A 21,005-nucleotide genomic window follows, 5' to 3' on the forward strand; every position below is an offset into this window, starting at 1 on the left:
AAAATTTGTCCTAGACAAATTTAATGCAAGAGGACTTTAACAAGATTATATAAAATTGAATTAAATGTCATAGAAATGAAATTATTTTGGTTGAAAAAACATTTCAAATCATTTTTGTAATTTTTTGTTTGGTTGGTTGGCAGATTTTTTTTTTTTTCAAAACACCCATGACCCAGAATTTTCCATGGGTTTTGATATGCTAAGCTACGTACTATACACAGTTGCAGAAAACATGGAGTTAAGTTGTGGTGAGATATAATTTCCTTCTGCACTAGAGAAGACAATTCAAACTCATGTATTTTCTCAGCTTTCTTGGCTGGCTAATGCTCAACAGAACTGTGAGCAGAGTTAAGAAGTTTTATCAAGCTGCAGTGTCGGCCTTTCCCGTCTCACAGTTCCGTCTGTTGTTTTGTGGTTCCCTTCTTTGCACAATGCAGTCCATGGTTAGAAGAAAAAGCAGACAAGTCATTCCCATACTACAAAATGACAAAACTAGTGTGATGTAATTTCTTCTGCAAATTGTGAACAAACTTGCTAGCACTTGAGGGGAAAAAATGGTGCTGTGATGTACGTTGGGCAATTCCTCTGAAGTTTAGAAATTGTAGGAGGTTTCTCTATCTCACGGTGAGAATTAATGGCTTGAGTAGACACCCAAAGCAGAAAACAGAGAACTCTCGGTTGGTACTAAGATACATGAGAGAAGACACTGGCTTAGACGAAAGGTAGACTCAGTCATTTCTCAAGGCACATATTCATTGTTAATTGATTAAAATGCCTACAATAAATGATGGTTTCAATGTAGTCAGAAAGGGATTCTGACAATGCAACAAATAACTAAAAACAGAGAACTAAACTGTACAGTTGCTAAGTCACTGGGAAAAGGATGTTCTTGTGTCCAGTGACAGTTTTAGTAGCTGGCACCTGCTTCAATGTTTGTTAGGAGTCATAATGAGAATGCTTAGGAAAGCCAAATTCTATCAAAATTCATAAGGCAAATATGAGTTTCTTCTGAGTAATAAAGGTATTTCAGATTTTGAAGAGCCACAGAGAAAGAAAAATGTAAAACAAAATTGTCATTTGGAATATTGAAAATAAACTGATTTTGACATTCAGTTAAACTCTCTTGCTTATGCAATAACAAAGGGCCCAGAAGGTCAAGCTCAGTTCCTTTACTAGGTTTTAGGATGCAATAACATGAAACCAAATACATGAACAAAAACCTTAATCATCAGAGAATCGAACATTTGCGCCAGTTCTGTTTTGTTTTCACTTGTGCTGTTTTACGTTAGAGAATAAGGATTCTCCTATCAAAAAGACCAGACCTTCAGGTGCTCCCACTTAAAACAAGTACATTTACTGCTGAGAATGGGAGAGCTAGTGATATTAAGTGTGTTTGATCAAAAGAAATGCCTGATTAAATCCACATGCTTATGTGGTATTTTTCTCCAAAGATCAATATGCTGAGCATATATGTAAACTTGTCTCCGTCTGCACCTAATTCAACAAATATGAATCTTTTCCATGTATTTTGTAGAAAATGCTATAATATTTAAAAATAAAAGCAGAAATTTTATTTTCATAGAATTTAGAGTTTGGGGGGCTGTTACTGTGGTGTAGTAGGCTAAAACTCAGCTCCCTGTATATGTGCCTGAGAAAGCAGCGAAAGATGATCCAGTGATTGGGCACTAGCACCCACATGGGAGACCCTAACAAAGCTCCTAGATGCCAGCTGATGCGCTTAGCTTCTGCCCTTGTGGCCATTTGGGGCATGAGCCGATGGAGAGAATCTCTCCCTAGCGTGCGTTCTCTCTCTCTCTCTCCTTTTTTTTTTGGTAATTCTGTCTTGCAAATAAAAATAAATAAATCTGGGCCCAGTGCAGTGGCTTAGTGGTGTAAGTCTTCATCTTGAATGTGCCAGGATCCCATATGGGCGCCGATTCTAATTCCGGCAGTGCCACTTCCCATCCAGCTCCTTGCTTGTGGCCTGGGAAAGCAGCTGAGGACGGCCCAAAGCCTTGGGACCCTGCACTTGCATGGGAGACCCGGAAGAGGCTCCAGGCACCTGGTTTCAGATCTACTCACCTCCTGCCAATGTGGTCACTTGGGGAGTGAATCAACAGAGGGAAGATCTTCCTCTCTGTCTCTCCTCCTCTCTGTTTATCTGACTTTGCCATAAAAATAAAATAAATTTTTAAAATAAATAGATAAATAAATAAATAAATCTTTTAAAAATTAGTATTTGGTAAAATGTGTGGCACAACCAGAGATTTCTAAGTGAAGCAGATGGCATTGGACCTTTCCATAATTATGCTATGTATGTATTATTATTGTCATAATAAATGAAATTTGCTATCATACCAATAATAAATACCATACAGTAATGTAAAAGTTACTGTAACATAAACTAATGAAGTTTTATTTTTCTGAAAAATTTATGATAAGTTGCTATTATTTTTGCTTTGCTTTGTTTTCTGATTAATTTTTTACTGTTTTGAAAATTTGCTTCGCAGGTGAATAAGCAAAAAAGCTGATTTACTCTCAGATCTATTTCCATAAATTGTTTCATTTCCGGTTTTACTCGCCCCTCCAGCTTGATTCGGTCAACATTCATTTAACACAAAGAACCTGGATGTGTTGTTGTTTATTTCCTTGCTTTTACATAAACACTATTTGGTGTTTAAAATGATACACCAATCCTCAAAAGTTTTAATCTCTATCTTCAAATTTTGTTCTATAAACAAACTATTAATCCTATTTCAGAGAAACTATACTAATTGCCAAAACATATTTGCTCCATGTTTAATTAATAAATTTTCATGTTTATGGGGTCTTAAGTGTTGAGATGTTATTCATATTCACTGAGTCTAATTTACACAAATATTTCTTATCTCTAATGGTCCTCTTTTTTATTTTGTCTTGACAAGATTCTGATTTTGTATAGAGCTACTACAATCAGTTGGAGTCCTTACTTTTCCAATACTCAACAGCTACGTTTAAAAAATTGAAATCAGAAATCAAGCACTACTTATTTAGACTGTATATCACTAATTGTTGAATCAATGTTTTTCTCTGAAAATATGAACATATTCACATCTCGACCTAAGCTAATATTTTGACACTTAGTTTCAGTTTATTATTTAATAAGCATCCATTTGTCATAATTTGGTTTTCCACAGTCTAACATATTGGATTATATCTAGTCCATTGAAAATAGGTTAACATTACTTTGCATTATTATTATTTTTAAGATTTATTTTTATTTTTGTTGCAAGTCAGATACACAGAGAGGAGGAGAGACAAGAGGAAGATCTGTTGTGATTCACTCCCCAAGTGACCCCAATGGCTGGAGCTGAGTCGGTCTGTGGCCAGGAGCCAGGAGCTTCCTCCAGGTCTCCCACATGGGTGCAGGGTCCCAAGGCTTTGGGCCGTCCTCGACTGCTTTCCCAGGCCACAAGCAGGGAGCTGGATGGGAACTACGGCCGCAGAAGTTAGAACTGGTGCCCATATGGGATGCGGGCGCATTCAAGGCAAGAACTTTAGCAGCTAGGCCACCGTACTGGGCCCAAGTTTACATTATTTTTAAACAATTTATTTTTATTTACTTATGTAAAATCCAGCTAGACAGGGAGAAGAAAAATACAGAGAAAGAGAGAGCTTGCATCCACTGAATGGCTCGCTGAAGGACCACACTAGCCAGATGCAGGCAAGGTCAGGAACACCAAGCGGTTTCCGTGTAAATGGCAGGGCCCTCAGTGCTCAGGCACGTGTTGTGGTTGTCGCCTTCCCAGGCACATCCGCAGGAAGCTAGGGCGTAATTCGAGAAGCTGTGACTTAAATAAACATTCTCATATGGAAATGTTGGTGTTATAAATGGTTACTTATTGTACCACACCAGCCCTGGTTAACTTTCTTCTTTTCTTTTTCTTTTTTTGTTTGTTGGTTTATATTTTTATACCACCTGATTAAATAACAAAAAATACAGCTATTAAAGGATACCGACAGATTCACTTTAGGCTAAATTCATCATAAATATTTAAATACTCAAATACTCAATAGACTTGTACTGCTTTTCCTTATATAAATTCTGAGTCAGAGAGTGTTGTGACATTGAATCAATGATTACGTTTTTGAATCATGTAGTATATCACTCCTAACAAAGTGCTGGGCCAATTTTTACAGCAAGTTCAACGGGGTATCTAAATCTGGACCAATCAGCTCACCTAAATAGAAATTATTTTTAAATTTCTTTTTATTTCCTATATTAAAAGATCATACAATATGTTTTATATTTATAGAAATAAAATATATTTGGGTCATTCTTCATTTATTGGTTCCCAGCATGTGCATTCTCTGGAATTTGGACTCGGGAGCAGAGCCACGATTCACGTTCAAGGACTCTGAGATGGAGTGTGGGTGCCCCAAACAGCAAAAACATCTCACACCAACCGTCTGCTCCTGAAGTGATGGTTACTGCTTGAACAGTGCAAGTCTTTACGTAGAGATCTGTAATATATATTATTCATATGTATGTGTGTGCATATATACGTATATTTAAATGTATATATATATATTTATATACACATATACGTGTATGTGGAAGAGGAGAAAAGATTTGATAACTCGTAAGTACTACAGCCTTCCAAGTTATCAACTGTATTAGGATATCAATGTTTACTTCCTGAACTCTGTGCAGTGGAGAGTTAAACCCCTGGGTGCAATGTAAATTAAAACTGTCATAAAAACCTTAAAAGGGAAGGAAAGAGAGAGAGAAGCAAGGAAGGGAGGAAGGAAGGAGGAGAGGGAGAGAGTGGAGCTGCTACATTCTTCGACTCGCACGTGCAGCCTCTTCTTGCATTAACATTAGAGGAACATGACAACTGACGACAATTACGTTACAGTAACTGCACATTTGCTGTGACTGTGAGAGGCCAATACAGCAAAAAAGTAAATACACAGGCCATTTTTGAAAATCTGTAAACTTTTAAAAATATGACTCTCAAGAAAGGAAAAAATTGAATTCCTTTTTGTGTGATTAATTCAATTTTTAAATAAGTATAGGTTCTTAGGCCAAATTTACTGGAAAATAGCCAATACTTCTATGAAAGATTTGGATATTGAAAAAAATTCAACACTAAAGGCCATTTGCCTGCCAACTATTTGTGATTATTGGATATCAAATTTCCACATTAATGGGTCAGCCAGAAACTTCTTAAATAATCATCAAAAGAGTATTTACCATAATTTTCCTGGGTGTAGAGTAAGTCTTCTTTTGTAAAAGTGATATGTGTGCCTACACACATTTATTTCTATTTGAAAACATAGCTTTACTTAGTGGGAAAATGACCATCTGGGTACATTAATACAATTTAGAGCAAGCACTGCTAAAATGTATTTGGTCAAATTAAGAAAATTAAGCTATATATCAAACATGAAAGGTCTGTTTTGCTGCAAACTCACTGGATTGGAGAACTGAGGAACTCTAAGTGCATCACTATTACTGACAAAAGATAGTGTATCAGGTAGACTAAGTATTAGGAAGTTCCTACCATCAAGCAGAAACACCATTCACAAACATTGTGTTGTGTGGATAATACAAATATTTTAGTACTGGATTTATTACTCTTTTCAAATGTGAATTTGGTCATAGGTTGTATACACTCAATTCTGATTCCTAACATCTGAGATAATCAATGTTTTTGTCAAGAACCAGTTTTTATCATGAAACTATCAATACAAAAATAATAGCATTCAGAAAATGTGTTACTAATATCAAGCAAACAATCAAAATAGAAAGTATTTTTGTAAGACGTGATTTGCTAAGACATTATTCGCTTAATTTTTACAAAACTAAAACATGTAGTTGTTTGCAATTTTTTTTCCAATAGGAGGAGGAGGACATTACAACATAAAGAATTTAGGAGAGTAAACCAGAACTTTTAAATTTGATCAGAGCTTTGTTAGTGCAAGCTCATTTTATTCCACATCACTGAGCACTCTAATATTTCAATTTCAATTTAGCAGCCACAGTTAGAAAGCTCATGCTTCCCCGATAAAAGTAGTCCTTAGAGAAGCTTATAATAATTGTATTTGTCATAACCACGGGATGCTTTACATTAAAGAAGCTATTCCATAGCCAAAGGATGGTGTAACCAAGTTTATTTTGATGATACATTCTCATAAAAGAGAAAGCACAGAATTAAATAAAATAGGGATTAAATAGAACTCAAAATCAAATTCAATTCACTTTGAATTACTAGCACATGTTAGGCTCTGAATTTTTAGTCCTCTGAAAACACTGGAGTTGATGTCATCAAAATAGTGTCAGAAAAAAAAAAAGTATAAGAAATAGTTTATGAGTTCCTAAGACTAAAAAAAAAGTTTCAATTTGCTTGTGGTTGTTTGAATGTTGCAAGTAACAACACTGTAACACATTTTGCTACAAAATAAATACTTACATAAAAAATGGGCAAATGACAAAGCAGACATGTTTGTGAACCAAATTAAGAAATAAGTTTTCCCTTTACATAAATGATTCTTAGCCTTTTTAGTTGCCAATTCATGTTAATGTTCCTGATGACAAAGTATTTAGTCAGATAAGTACCCTATTCAACAAGGAAATAAGACAGCTATTAGTTTCATCTCAGTTTTTTCAAAAGAGGAAAATAGAGCAAAGACTATTTTGATTGGTCCTTTAAGGACAGATTCAATACATCAAGCATTTAGGATAAAACTGTCTAAATGCAATTCCTTATGGGGCACTTTAGAAACATCCATGACAGTGATTCCACAAGTCCTTCTGAGCAAAGTTGAATACATTCATTGTTTCTTCAGCAGTTCAATAGGCTGTGTGTGCGTTCCCTGAGCAGTAGGTTGAATGCATGTGCCTGCTCGCTTCATCGGTCCCATTTACCAGCTTTACTAAACTGTTCTCCACGGAGCACTACAGACACACAGCGAACATGTGAAGAGCTCACACCCGTTGCGCAGGAAGAGCGTCTCCGTAACTTGTATCTCTCCCAAAAGGAGTAAAATCAGCACAACTTACCCGCTGCTGCAAGAAAGATGATAAAGTTTGCAAGGACCGCGGAGCCTGTAAATCTTCAGGGAGGTGAAGGATGCAGCTGCTGCTCCAGCCTGGATTGGACTGCAGTGACATTACAATCAACTGTTACTGACAAAGCTCGCGAGACTTGGCAGCAGCAACTCCATCTGGACGTAGCCAATCTTCACTTTCTGACATCTGTTCTCAGACTAATGATATTAATGATTCATTTACAAAGGTACTGCAGATTCACGGCTCACGACTGCAGGCGCTGTTCTCAGACCGAGGAAGAAGAAGTCAGAGCAGCCTTTTCAGTTTGTTTTAAAGAAGATAAAACTGAGAAGTCACGTGCTTTTTTTCTATCAACTTTCATAGAATTACGGTTTTTCTATTCTTGTCTTACGATATAAATATTTACACTGTTTTCCAAAAAATGCTGATGGAAGTGTGCAAAGCTTTGTGTCAAGTTTGTAGTTATAAAATAAAATATAAAATAGTTGCAATGTAGATATAAACTGTGCAAATCAAGAGGAGTGTATATGACAAATTAATGTTCTTGGCTGATCCTTCCCACCGCCATACCTTAATGCTTGTTTGGCTCATAAAAATTTCTGCCGGTAATTTCCTATTTAGGGCATCCTGTAGGCAGTTAAAGAGAAAACCACATTTTCTGATCAAATATACAAGAAATGATAGCCATAGCACTCTGCAAGCTGACCACCCAGCAGCCAATAACCCTTTGAAGATAACCTATGTCTTTCCGGTTCATCTTCCTTGAAAATTTACAAGGAATAGTTTTGCTATTCAAATAAATATGAATTAAATATTATTATGCACATTTTCAAATGAAAGTTTTTTTTAAAGAATTTAAATTTTTTTATCGGAAATGCAGATTTTACAGAGAGAGAAGAGGAGACAGAGAGAGGTATTCTATTGGCTGGTTCACTCCCCAGGTTGCCACAACTGTCAGAGCTGAGCCTATCCCAAGCAAAGAGCAAGGAGCTGCCACCAAAGTGGGTGCAGGAGCCCGAGGACTGGAGCTTTGTTGTGATGCTTCTGCACAAGCAGGGAGTTGAAGCAGAAGTGGAGTAACCAACTCACTAACTGGAACCACGTGCCAGCCGGCTCTGCAAGCACACAGGCGGCTATCCCACTTCACTGGCTCTGGGGAATGTATGTATACAAATTAGAAACTTCCTCGAGACCCTGCGGCAGCTACTGTGGGAATCAGAATCTTAAACTAGATGTATCCGATGTTGTCTCCTGTCTCCTACTTCAGGAGAATAAGAATGCTGGTTTTCTAAAATCATCTTTTCTGGAACTGTGTAATGGAGAAGTGTCACGCCCGGACACAGCTGTACTGAATAGAAGCTGGACCCCCATGACACTGTTAAATGCATCCTGACAACTGGATGCTGGGCTGTGTGCCATTGTCTGTAACTGCAGTGTCGGTCAGGGTGTTCTTAAGTAGCACTACGATGGACTTGTGATTGTTGTTGAGGGGCTGTGCTATTGTTATAATACAGGCAAAAACAGTGGGGGGTTGGGAAAATGGAAGGGGCCATCCCTGAGCCTAAGGAACTGCACTATGAAAAATAAAACAGGAAAAGGAAAGATGTTAAATCTCTTCATTTCTGGAAGAAAACAAGAACCACTTCATAACAAAGTAGAAAAAAAAGCACATCTTATTAAAATACATATCCTTGAAATGTGAGAAAGTAAATACAATCGGCTGTTTCGTGAAGGTTGTCACTTGATTAGGTGGCAGACCTCAGAAACAAAATAATCTGTAGCATAATTATAATACTTGCATATAAATCATAATGACACAAACAGTATCCCCCCATGGGAAAATTCCTGATGTATGGGAAGTTTTCATACAAACATACAAATTACTCTTTCCAACATATTTCCGCTGCGTTGATTTCCGTGCTAGCCTCCCAGTCTCACTGTAAAGTGCTAACAGGTGGAGTGATGCGTTTTGACGTTAGTGGGTACAGCAGAGCACACTGCCTGCTCCTCATACTCACTTACTACCATGTAAACTATTTCAAATTGTGTTTACCTCTTTAAAAACGAAGCTTAGCAATGTATTATTCATTAGCCAATCTCTATGCTTAATTCCTATTGGAACATTAACCACCGGCTTCAGCTATAATTATAAAACCTGGCATTTTTTTCTTCTAAATGAACTGACTCCAGTGGAACACCTTCAGCTACTGCCGCTTTAATACATTTTCACTGATTTCTCCGTTAAGCCACATCGCTCACTGCATTCTTTCTGTGTATTCTTAAAGCATTCCTTCTTCCTGTCCTACTTGAGTTTCTTCCTTTGAGGCTAAACACACAGCAGCTGTTTTGCTTCTGAGGTGTCGTGATTGTCCCGCACACATCCAGCCAGAGGATGTGGGTCACACATGCTCAGCTCGCTGCAGGGTTAGTGGGCAAGCACTGTTCCATGACCTCCCAGCGTTGGGGGTTAATGATCCTGCTCTTCAAAGCGGAGGGAGCCTTAGAAGCGACACTGATGAATCACAAGGCACTTGACACGACACTAACACTGCTTGGATTTTGCAACCATATATGCTGAGGTTTGTGCAAGGGAGCCATGGCAGCCTTGGCACCGGGATCACTTTCCGTTAGCCAGTCATGGTGTTTTTTGCTTAGAAGATGTCGTTATAACTCAGTTACCCACCAGTATTAGACTGACCGTCTTGTCAATAGCTTTGCTCAAGGATCTTTGAGTCGATGCACAACTCATTAATCCTGAATAATGTTTATATCCCTTAGACATATCAGTACCACACAATGGTGTTGTTCTCTTCTTTTATTTATATTTTTCATTTTATATAGAAGCAACACATTGTCTGACAAGCCATGGGGGGAAGGGAAGACTATTTCTACAATTTACATATCACAGACAAGGGGAATGGCATTTGATATATTCTTGAGGTTTTCTTAAATCTATGTACCTATAGCTACATAGCTTATATAACAGTGGCTTAATGGCTTTTAGCTGATTCCTGTTATTTTGCTTAAGGCTATAAATTTTCCATGAAATGTTTTAATGATTGATACTTCATCATATAAACTCTATTTTGTTCTATGTTCATTATGTTTTCAAAGGTAATGATGTCAGGCAATAAACATTATATGAAAACACTCTTTGAAGTTCTGCAAATACACTAATTCATTGGAAATCCATGATCATTTTTTGAGTTTTTTCATTATTGATGATGCATTTGCATTGGCTTGGGGAGCTGCCCTTCTGCCCTCAACGTTCCTCCTCTCCTTACTGCTTCCCGTATTGTTACAGTAGTATAGATGTTCAGCAACAGTCTTCATGTCATTGTCCCCATTTTGTGCTTAATTTACAAAAGAATTGAATAATTTGCTGTAAGTCATAAATATGTCAGTGTTATTTTCTAATAGTCATGCCAACACTGACGGCAATGCATATTTTACTGACAATATTCATCTTTTCCTTATGTTCAATTGTTTTCCAGTAGTGTACTATGATATGTGTAAGTTGGTTTTTCAGCCTTCTGAAACTCTTCACAGACTTTGAATAGAAATGTTTCCATTTGTTAATCAGAATGAATCTGAACAACCTCTGGAGAAAAGACTAGACACTCGTATTAAATTATAACTTGGAGTGCTCCCCTGCTCCACGCACATGACCTCCTGTTAAGAGGTTGTCAGGATCGCACCCGATTCCCCCCTCATGCATTGGTATAGTAGTTTTATTGTTGTTTAGTGCCACTTTGAGTCTGTTATCTATGAATTACCAGATTTGATCTTGATAGGCTATATTGTACTTTTTTCTCACTCTTTTTATGGTCCTGAAAGATTTCCCTGCACTCCCCCCCATTACAGGTTAACATAGCGTATTGAGGGTATAGTAGGTTTTACAGATTTTCGATGTAGATCTTAAGTATTCTGACATTAATTGTTGGTTTATAGATTATATCGCCTTATCTTATTGCATTGGATACAGGTTATAAGAGATTGCACTAATTTTACAATATACAGGTACTATTTTCCAAGTTGTTCTCTTTTCATCTCAGATTAAGGCAAACATGTGGTATTTAACCTTTTGGGATTGGTTCATTTCTCTTAGCATGATGGATTCAACCTCTTAACAGGAGGTCATGTGCGTGGAGCAGGGGAGCACTCCAGGGTGGAGCAGGTGGTAAGGAGAAAGCCTGGATCCCAACCATGAAGACTCCCAGACCTTCACCACAAACTATTAATACGAGCAACAAGGACTATATCCCAACTGCCAAGGAGGCCACAGGGAATTGGATGCCCTCGGAGGCCGAGTACTCTGAGGTCACCCACCCCCAACCGGAGCTTCCACAGGGGATGGAAGAAGTCCAAACACTACAGTGCAGAAACCAACGTCATCGGAAAGACAACCAGAAGCCCTGAGTGGTCTGCAGAAACAGAAGAACAATAAACGTCCTTCCGGACCAGAGAGGAGAGCTTTCTCTGGTCCGAGACTGGCTCCACCTCTGGACCCCCCCTCCCTCGCAATGACCATCGGGATCGCTTCGAAAACCCCTCACAGCAAACAAACAATCATACAAACTAAAAAAAAAAAAAAAACCTAAAATAAATAAACAACAGAAAGTAGAACTTGAAATCTGACAGGAAAGAGCTGGCATGGATTGGCTCATGCCTCGCTGGATGGGTCACAAAGATTAGTTTTACTCCTCACCATGGTGCTGAGGATTTTCCTGCACACCCCCCCCAAAAAAAAAAAAAAAAATGTTCTGCACCTAAAATGTTGACATATATCTTGTTAGAGTTACAAGCCAGTCTGGATTATCCTAAAATCTGCCAAGATCAGCAAAATTTTACTTCAACACAACAACTGGCTAAATACTAAGATGAAATGGACACGAAACAGCTGAATGGTGCCTTATGGCCATTTTAAGGTATAGAGCAGCCGGTCCTGTATATGAACTAAATTGAAATGTCAATGAGCTAATCATAGGTTGTGGCTAGGACTTGTTTTCCTTTTTTTTTTTTTTTTTTTTCTTTTTAATACACTGGTTACTCAAAACCATGTCAATTCCATAACATTGCAAATTGCTGTTGATGTTATATTGGGACTCTTAATTGACTGTGATGATATTCTGCCAGCTCAAACTTCAGACCAGAAAAGGTCTCCCCAAGAAACTGTTCAACCAATCTGGACAATAAGTAGCTGGACTCTATGCTTGGTATATGTTTGCAATGAAAGAATCTTGATTGAATTTGAACTGTAATACTGCATCAAGGTGGAGGAATCCACCGGGGGGAGGGGAGGGGGAGGGAGGGGGGGATTCCCAGAGCCTATGAAACTGTCACATAATGCAAAATAATTAACAATAGAAAAAAAAAACAAATAAAAAAAAAATAAATAAAATAAAAAAAAAAAAAATTATAACTTACGTTGTAGAAAAATCATTTCTCAACAGACGTTAGATGTGGTTCTGGATGTGCAAGTAATATAATTCTGTGAAGATCTGGTGGCAGCCATGAGGAAAGAGCCCGCAGCCTCGTCATCAAGGGATGACCTTTGGAGCTTACGCAGTAAAGGGAAAGTTGCCAATGGAAGCTTTCGTTGAGTGTCATCTGAAGATGCATGTGGTTCGGGCAAAGGAGTTATGGAAAGAGATTTACAGGCATCTAGAGAGACTTATAGAACTTAGAACACCAGCTTGCAAAACATTAGCCAAAGTAAGCAACTCACGCTTGCTTCTAAGGGAAACTAACAGCAACAGAATTTTTGGAGGAGGGGCAGAAACAGAGGATCAGAATGAAGAAACAAACTCTGAAATGAGGTTGCAAAGAGAAGCTCATTAAAAATATGCCTACAAAAAAGAAAGGGGAAAAAAGGCAAGCTATTTTGTATATAATCTTGTTTGCAAAATGGACTTGAACATATTCTTGCCAACTCTTTCATGGGATGTAACACCCTAAGAAAAGTCAAGCCTTAGAGTGTCAATCAGATGTAATCTCACAAATTCAGAGTCCAAGGCCATGCTCCTTCAGTCTGAGCTCAGTAGATCTGACATAGAGCTTTAATTTGATTACAAGGTGAGAAATCATAGAAAAGAAATTGATTACTGGAGTCTGGCTCCTCAGGAAATGGTTATTGTGCTATGTTTATACTTCACCTTATTATTTTTTCTTCCTTTTGCTCATGCATGACTACATCTTTTGTTTTAAGATACAGTTAAAAAGGAGGCATATGTGCCTTTGGAGTCCATTTTAATACAGCCAATTTAAGCTATTTGTTTCAATAAGTGATTCTGGATGTGGTTCATTCATTGTAAGATATACGTTATGGTGATAGAAGTTAACAATAAAGGAACTCATGTGTAGAGTAGATAAGAAGAAATAATTTGTATTATTTCACAATTCCTGTCTTTGTAAAATTAAACTATCATGCAATAATTGAGAACTATAGGAAAAGAGAGAAAGGATTTTCGCTTTACTGGTTCATTCCTCCAGCGAAGCAGGTAGGATGGCTGGCAGACTGCATGAGATTTAGCAGGGGCCTTCACACAGCTGTTGGTGGAGCAAGTACTTGGCGCTTTTTCTGCCGTTTTGCCTGGACTATTAGCAGCGAGCTGTATCGGGGTGTAGCAGCCAGGACATCAACCAATGTACACGTGTAACCCCCATATTTGTGTATGCATATCATCACTTAAGCATTGCTTTATATTTTATATGCATGTAAAATTTGTTTTTCTGAATATTTCAGTTATTTCAGGCATCATGTTCATTTACGCCTAAACATTCCACTTGTATTTCTGGAACTCCACCTGCTCAGCACGTGTAAATATAGTAAATCAATTCAATCAGAGGTGTGGCCAACAAAATATGAAATTAATTACCCTGTTATTGAGAGAGGCATTTTATATCAAAATATGTCAAATTATATGTGTATTTAAGAAACATGATGTTGAAAGCAGAGTCGCCAGCTATAATCACGATGCGGTGGTTATGTAAGAGATCATGTCAGATGTGAGTTAATGACTATATAAAATGACTAACCCACCATAAAAATCTAGAGAAAAAGTAGGAAATGACAGAACACTGGTAAAAATGTGATTGTATTGTGGTACACAAGCATACACACACACACACACATAAACTTTCATTTGGCAGGCTAGGCATTACGATGTTAGTAGCGACTATTGCTGGATAGTATTTATACACAATAATTTATTTCTAAACATTTGTTATGTTATGCAATTTCCTTATTGCAAATACACTGCCCCTATAATAACAAAAATGAACAGCAAGTCACATTTTCAATGAACAACTCAAACATTTCATTATTCACTTCCTTCTCAAATTAAGCTAACTAGAAGTATGAATGTTGTATGTGCTAATGAAGACTCAGCACCCCATCCCAGGATGCCCAGGTCTCATGCACACCTCTGTTTGTTGTTCTGTGCTCCTATCCCTCCCAATACAGGCTGTCGGCACAGCAGGATGGCTCAGGTAAGGGAGTGTCTGACAAATGCATAGAATACCTCAAACACGCTCCCGCTTTGGCTTCTGCTCATCTCCTGTCTCTGGGTAAGTGGATCAGTTGATGGAAACTCACTCCTGCTCATGCACCCTCTCAACTAAACAATAAAAAAGTTTTAGCAATGACTTCTTATGCAAGATTGTGGAAACAGTCTTATGTTTTCTATGATTTAAAAAAGCAAGAAGAGGTAATTTTACCCAATTCACATTACAGAAATCAAATAAACTTCACAAACAAAACAAGTTACACATAGGAAGGAAGAAACTGGAGCACATGGATGTAAGAAGGGACAAGGAAAATAGAATGAAAGCTAGATACATGTTAAGGAGAGGAATGCTCCGGGTGTGTGCTACATGGAAAGTGAGGGCTGACACATGCCTTGATTTAAAAGAACAAGTCAAGCTGAAAACCCTAACCTTTGTCATGACAGGATAGTAAGTGATCTCCAGTGGCTCTGGGGTATTCTCATATTTGTCCTGTGTGTGTGGGGGGGGTTGTTTTGCACAGATATTGGCAGGAAAAATAAGCAAGGGCTTAAGAAATAAGCAAAAGGTCAGCTGTAGTTGATAAAAACCAAGCTGTCACGCTACTTATAAAGTAGAACTTTCAGACACTCTGAATTATTTCTCCGTTACCATAATTTGAAAATGTCCCTGATTTGTACATACAAGTTTTAAACAAAAATAACCTGTTTGTGAAATAAATGTAGTTATCCTAGGAGCATCCCATTGAGTCTCGCCATGACTTCCAACCTAAGACATAAAGACTATTTTCTATGGTAGACTCGCACCTAGAACTCCAGGATAACTTGGCTGTATTGCCTGATAGCTTTGGCCTCTTACCAATTTTATCTTGTTTCTTTTCTTCTTTGCCAGAATTCCAGACACTTATCTACTATTTCCATGAAACGCTATTTTATTTACTTCAGAAATTTTTTTCAGTTTCTGAAGTTGCAGTAATAAAAATCCACAGTGCAAAACTTTTGAACTGTTAAGAAATCCACCTCTGTATTGGAGAAGGATCAGCAATGTGCTGCCAAAGAGCCTGACATTTAGCTAAGCACTGGATTGCTGCTGTATTACAGCAGCTACTAAATATAATCAGGCCAATAATAATTAATCTTGCTATGTCTTAGTACAATCTGTATCTTAACTTTGTTTTCCAGTCTGTTCATATTTGGTAATTACAATCACAGCAGTTTTCAATCATCAATGCAGATTTCTTCAGAATGTGCTGGAATACATCGCCATTAACCGTGCTTGCCACGTGAAAGCATTGATGACATCGTCCTGCTTCCAAGTAATGATTTTACATTTGACTTCCTCCCTCAACCCATCAGAAGATAATTTAAACGTTTGTCTTGTAATATCACTCTTCCGAGTGAAGTAATATTTTTGGCTCCGTTTAAACTATCAATGTGACACAAAACATGCCATTTAATATTACAAACTCCAAGAAATACAACTCGAAAAGGCAACATGTTTATAGGCTTATGGAGTGTACTTCCACAAATAGATATGCATACCTTGTATTTTAAACAAATTGTCAGAACTACAATATTATGAGCTTTTGGAATTCTGTGTCAGTGGATATAGAAAATATTTGATGATCCCTGTGGTGAGATGGCTAATTTTATTTATGAACTTGACAGGTTTATCTGCTGATATCTGAAAAAGCATTATGTCTTGGTGGTGGTGTTTCTTGAAGAAGTTTTGAATTTGTCTCAGCAAAGAAGCCCTGCCTTCACCAATGTAGGACAGCAAACCCTGTTCCCCGACGTACGCAGAGATGGCAAAGGCCAAGGGGGAACACCTTTGCTCTCTGCTTGACGAGGGACATGCTTCTGCCTTGGGATGGGGGAGCAGAGCATCTGTGCCCAGGAGTGAAGCTGCTGCCTGCTGCCCTGAGGCTGAGTGACAGGGCTCACTAGCGCCCCTTGATCGCAGGCATGCACTCGGGGACGTGCACACAAGGTTTCCTTGTTCTTTTGCCCCCAGTTGGTGTAAGTCAATTCCAACGAGAAATATAACCTCACGTATTACATTCCAAGTGGCTGTTTTTCCGGAGAATGTGGAGTAATAGAAGCCTCTAAGAGAATGTATTCATCTCTGTCTTGTCTGTTTCAGTATTTTTTGGGAAAAGCCAACAATGTAATGGTGAAAATGCTTATTAAATTATAATTTAGCAATGTTTTTCCAGTGTCTTAATTGCATACAAAGGTTTGATGAGTTCAGGAAAGATCGTTTTAGGAAAACCTGTACAAACATTTAAATGTCCTCACATTAAGATAGTCTTAGATTTTAATTTCATCTTTGACATCTGCCTTAGTGATTAAATACTCCAAAATATTGGACACCATTATTCTATTTCTTCTTCTCTTCCTCACTTGCTGAGTTCTCTGTTACTAAATAACCGTGCATTTCCCAATGATTGATTTGTGGGTTCGCTTGACAAATCAATATGATATAGTGATAAGACAGTGTGATCACCATAGAGGTAAGAATGCATTCCTTTGCTCACAATGCAGAGAGCATATGATGGTTGGAATACTTACTATCTGACTCAGGTGTGAGAGGCTCAGCTCACCTGCGTCTGTGTGTGTGTGTGTGTGTGTGTGTGTGTGTGTGTGTGTGTTGTGGCCCTGAAACACACTTAGTTTGTTTGACAACCAGCTGTCTCTTCACACAGCTTAACTTGCAACAGGAGAAAGTAGGGTTCAGGCAATTTTCCCTTCTTTATTCCAACTGAGTTTTCTCCTGATTCTAACAAAACAATAGACTGTAGTCTCATCGGGTTTCTGCAACTCTTACTAAGGTGACACATTTTGTGTTAGACTGTTCAAATCAGTGTCTCTAGAGCTGATCACCAGAGGATTTTAATCAGCTAACATCTTAAGATTCTTCAGTGAAGCCAGGAATTTGAACAAGTATGCCTCTGCTGAAGAATTCAAAATGTAATCTGTCTCACTGAGTTCAAAATATACAAAACAAGTATTTATAACGTGTTAAAATCATAGACTTACCATAAAAGGAAATTAGTTTTTGCTATAAATGCGTGGAAAAATTAATTTGAATTTGAAAATTTGAAGGTGGGAACTGAAAGATCAATATTAACATATAAAACAAGAAAGAAGTAAGATATTAGAACATAATTATACATTTTAAAGCCATAAATCAAGCCTATGATGTACATCCCAAGGGGCATCCAGGAGAAAATAACCACATAAAGAGATAATTTTGGTTATTTGGTATTATTTTTTAAACTAATTAATTCTTTTTTTTTCCAAGTTACAGGCCCATAGGCCCCATGGTTTCCCTTCCCTCTGTCCTAAATCCCAACTCCACTTTAAATTCCCCCATATATTAAAATGGTGTAGTCCTTTGCAATCAGTCAGCAGGCCATCATTGTGCTATTTAAACATAACCTGACATTGTAGGCATAAGCAATGGCAGAGAGTACAGCATCCTATTATCAAGACACTTCCAACATTTTCATTGGAAATGTAACTGTAATATAGATGCACACTGCATTGTATCTTCACATGTATAATCTCCACTACACAGTTACTATGCATTCCCTTAATGAAAAGCCATAAAATAAAGCCAACAGGAAGAAAAGTGAAAAATTTGCAGCATGACATTAAATAACCTGCTACTGAATGATCAATGTGTCACTGAAGTAATGAAAAAGAAAGCAATCAGTCAGCGAGGACATGAATAAGAAAACAAAACTGTCTTTTGAATGAATGAGAACAAAAAGAAAATTTCAAACCCACAGAAATGGAAATAATATAAACCAACCATGAACATACAAGTATTATTACTTACAGAAATAAGGTAATTGGATGAAATTTCTCATCTGAAAAAAGTCAAGGTAGCCATGTATTCAAACTACTTAGGTATAAACATATATATTACCAGTTGAGACCCCACAATTATTACAGCCTGGGGTTGTGTCGTCTCTGTAGGAGAGGCAGGTTTAGCTCTTGGCTCCAACTCAGCCCAGCTGCAGCCGTGGAGGGAATTATAGGAGTAAACAAATGCTTCGAAAAGCTCTCTTTCTATTTCGGTCTCTGCTTCTCAAATACAGGTACATAAAGAGGCAGCACATACACCTACATAGGGTGATTGTCTAAATTTCTATTGCCAACAAGATTTTCATTTAATAATGGACACTTGGAATTATTTTAATTAAATTTGTTAACGATCTATTTAACTGTAAAGCAGAGGCTAAGGGAAAAGGGGCAGGGGAGAGTAGGAGAGAGCATGTTTCATCATTTCTCAAGTGCCCACGACAGCTGTGCTGGGCTAGGGTGCAGCCCGGAAGCTCACTGGAGCCTCCTTGTGCTTGAAACACATTGGATTTAGAACATATTCTGCCACCTTTGCAGAGGCATTGCCAGGAAGCTGAAACAAAAACCAATGGAGGAGCCAGGACTTGAACCAGCATCCTGATATGACTGGAGCGTCACATTCAACACACTCTAACACTCACCCTTATAATTAAATTGCCCACACTGTATTTCAAATCTAAATATCTTTTTAAAATATTTATTTTTATTGGGCAGTCAGGTATACAGAGAGCAGGAGAGACAAACACAATCTTCTCTCCACTGATTCACTCCCCAACAGGCCGCAACAACCGGAGCTGAGCTGATCCGAAGCCAGGGGCCTGGAGCCTCTTCCGGGTCTCCAACGCAGGTGCAGGCTTTCAAGCCTTTGGGCTGTCCTTGACTGCTTTCCCAGGCCACAGGCAGGGAGCTTGATGGAAAGCGGACTGCAGGGACTAGAACTGATGCCCATATGGGATACCGGCCTGTGCAGGGAAAGGACTTTAGCTGCTAGGCTACCGTGCCAAGCCCCAAATATCTATTTTTTTAAGTTTGAAAGTGCTTCACCATAGATTGCTATGTTTCTCATGTTGAAAGGTAAAGTCTAGTGAAACCCAATTTGCTTTAAAACACAGAAATGTTCAACACTAACCCATTTAAGCAGATCAGCATCAGGAAAATAGTAACCTTTTAAATGATTGTTGAATACATGGGAAGTCTGGGCCTGTGCTGCGGCACAGTAGGTTTAACTGCTGCTGGCAGGTTCATGCTAAAGCACCTTGGGGAAGCAGATGATAACCCTTTGCCTTCTCTAACCAGTTCATGTGCTCCCCTCTGAGAAGTAACCTACCAACAGCAATCTACAGTGTGAGCTTTTAGAATCGCAGGCATCTCTTACGCTATGAAGTGAATATTGTCCCCGAATCCCTACTTTTCAATCCTACAGCACTGCAAGGCCAAATCATGTGGGAGACTTAGATCAGGAGGGTTCTGTTCCATGAATGTTAATCATATTGTAAAACGTCATTCCAAGAGTTTATCCCTCTTTATCCTAGTACCAGCTGCCAAGGGAGAACTCAGCTTTGTTTCCCTCAGGAGTGTGAGACCTTGAGATTATATGTTGAAAGGAGAAACTAGCCCTCACTAAATGCTAAACGATCAAGCCATTGGAAGTGTGAAACGTATGTTTATATTCATTATAAATGACTTCACCAGTGATATTACATTATTGTTATGCAAATAGTGTATGATATGTTAAGTGGAATCATGCATTATTTTTCTCCTACAAATGATTTGTTTCTTTTCACTTGACATACGGATAATCAGGTTGATATGAGAAGCAGGATTTTTTAAGGTAAAATGATAATCCACTGCATATAAATGACCATATTTAAAAAAAATATGTTATTGTATCTGTCGTTTAGTTTTATTTCTCGGCTGTTGTGGACAGCAGTATTGTGAGCATCAGAATGTCCTGGGTTGCTGGCTTCTGTCCCTCAGATACACTCGAAGCAAGTGGAATTTATGGATCGAGTAATTTCTCTACTTTAAATTTTCTGAGGAGCTTCTAGACTGCTCTCAACACTAGGTTGAGTCATCCTGCATCATGTAGGATTGTCGGCTTTCTTACACTTGCTCCAATACTTACATTTGTGAAATGAGAGTTTGTTGTTATTTTGACATGCTTTCTCTTGCTGATCAATGGTTTTCATAAACCTAGTAATCATTTCTATATCTTAATGAAGAAATTCTTGTTTATGTTCTTTCCTTGTCTTTTAATTTGCTCTTTTGTGGGCTGTAGACTTTTCAAAAACATTTTCTTATATACTAGAAAATCAATACTCATTTTTTTCTAAAACTAAATTAATATTAATGCTAGTTATTTTTCCTAAGAAGTGAGATTTTACTATTAGAGCACTAAAAGGTAATATAAGACACTCCAGAAGTAAGCTGTTTTATGTATCAGACTCTTGATGAAAAAATTGCTGATGAACAGCCTGTGAATTTAGGATACTGAATCCAAAGTAAATAATAAGATATGGAAATGCCAAATCAATGAATGAAGAGAATAACTGAACCAAAATGAACAGCTATGGTAG

This window comes from Ochotona princeps, chromosome 3 (assembly GCF_030435755.1).
Source record: "Ochotona princeps isolate mOchPri1 chromosome 3, mOchPri1.hap1, whole genome shotgun sequence".
Taxonomy (NCBI): Eukaryota; Metazoa; Chordata; class Mammalia; order Lagomorpha; family Ochotonidae; genus Ochotona; species Ochotona princeps.